A 2,057-nucleotide genomic window follows, 5' to 3' on the forward strand; every position below is an offset into this window, starting at 1 on the left:
GGGAGGGCAGGAGTCAGCCTGCCCTGAGGACCATTCACCGGGAGAACCTTGCTTGCCTTGGAGTGGATGTGTGTGGTATCATATATGTGTGTGGTGCATGTGTTATGTGATATGTGATGTGTGTGGTGAGTGGTATGTATATACATGTGTGGTATCTGTGTGTCTGTGTGTCTGTGTGTGGTGTGTGTGTTTGTGGTGTGTTTGTGTGGTATGTGAATGTCTGGGTGGTGTGTGCGTGCCTGTGCTGTGGCATAAATGATGTGTGTGTGTGGTGTGTGTGTATCTCTGTGTGGTGTGTGTCTGTGGTATGGCATGCATGTGATGTATATGTATATGTTTATGCATGTGTGTGTGGTGTGTGTGTGATGCCCTTGATGTTGGAAAATGGGGCACTTCCGAGCTCCCCGCTGGTGCCTATATGCAGCAGCCACTCATGCAAGCATCCAGCCAAGCTTGCTTCAGACCCTGGCACCTGTGCCTTTTGGATGTAGATCAGCATCTTGGAGAGCAGTAATGCTTTGCCCCAAGATGGGAGGATGCCAGCTGCCTTCCTCGCTTCAAAGAGAACCAGCCTTTCCTGAACTCCACAATGAGAGTCCCCACCTTTTTCCTGGCCTGAGTGTTTACTCCTTTCTCTCAAGTATCCAGGGACCTCAGCTGAGCTGTCGCCATTTCTACCACTTTACAGCAGCCTGGTTCCAAGCAGCACGGAGGCCTGTGGCTCCCTGGCCTCCTCTGTACCCTGAAGACCAGGTGAATCCGCCTTGCAGAATGAGGTGGGGTCTGCAGATGGGCGTGGCCCTGTTTCTCACCTGCTGCCCCACGGTCTCCGGATGATGCCTCCCCCACGTCTGCCTGGGATCAACGGAGCCTTTTGTAAATGGTTTACCCCCAGAATGGGAGGGCCCTGCAGACCAACAGCTGGAATATTCAGAGTCAAATTTTCTCCAGTTGGGGATTCAGCATGCCAGTACTCCCAATGAACTGTCAACACAAGGACAGAGTCTGTGGTTAGACTCCTGCAGCAGCGAGTGGCCTCTGTTCTCCCTTCCTGAGCAGGTTTGTCCCACTGTTATTTTCAAGATAGGAAAATAGATTGTGTAGAGCAGACTTAGAGCAAAGAATCCAGAACTGAATGTAGGTGTTTGATGAATTATTGCCTTGCTCCTCCATAAATTCCAAGCCACGTGCTTTGGGCTCTCCCTCTGAGGGACCGGCGTGGGCGCCGCCAGCTGGTGGCACCCTCCCAGGCCCAAGCTTTGGCACCAACCAGGGCGGAGCCTTAGCCCGTTCCTGCTGACAGCAAGGAGGACTGAGTTTGCTTTTAGAAGAGAGATTAATTTGGGTCCAGCCTGGAAGTAATTTATAGGTATTCATAGTCTGAGGGTGTCACTGGTGAATGTGCACCCAGAAAATCACAGGCGCAAAATCATAACAACCCCTATACCTAGAAGGGAGGAGCAGTTTGCCTTTTTCTTCCCCTCCTCCCTGCTCCGTAACACCCTGACATGTGACTGTCATAGAAACAAAGAGAGAATGGGAGAAACGTGGCTTGTTTGGATGGATGCTGTCAAGGAAATACTTTTAAAATGGAACATGATGGGTTGTGCCTGTGGAAAAGGCCTCAATTGCTGGAACTGAAATTTCCTTGGTGCCTGAGGTTTCACGATGGCCTTTTTGGAGCCGCGACAGTGTGGAGCTCAGGGGGTGCAGCAGCCAAAATACTGAGAAGAATCTCATTACACATTTTCCCTTTTCATTTGCTCTCCTGGTGAATTGCAATGTGGGGCTGCAGTGAGGTTCTCGGGTGTTTCTACCGCATCAGTGTATATTCTTGTCATATGGCTGAGTATTGTGTAGCTTACGTCTTTCAGGGAAGTAAACTTGCCCCTGGGTTTCACGTTTCCCTATACACTCCCATCCCAATCTCACCAGAAGGTGAGCACTCATTTTCTGTCACTGCTGCTACCTCACAAAATGGAGCACAGATGTCTCGATCGATGGGAAGCCTGCTCTGAGAGCGAGAACAATGGCTCCTATCACCTCTGGGGGCTGCC

General features: G+C 50.7%; 1 protein-coding gene across 1 annotated transcript in view; it reads left to right on the top strand.

Moving 5' to 3' along the window:
• Positions 1-672: 672 nt before the first annotated feature.
• The window catches only part of JCAD (junctional cadherin 5 associated), a 130,337-nt gene continuing 128,952 nt past the window's right edge, over positions 673-2,057 (top strand). Inside the window, exon 1 of the mRNA XM_019654399.1 lies at positions 673-1,059. The gene's annotated coding sequence lies outside the window, so the exon portion shown is untranslated. The remainder of the gene's footprint in view (positions 1,060-2,057) is intronic.

This window comes from Hipposideros armiger, unplaced genomic scaffold, assembly GCF_001890085.2.
Source record: "Hipposideros armiger isolate ML-2016 unplaced genomic scaffold, ASM189008v1 scaffold_221, whole genome shotgun sequence".
NCBI classification, from domain to species: Eukaryota; Metazoa; Chordata; class Mammalia; order Chiroptera; family Hipposideridae; genus Hipposideros; species Hipposideros armiger.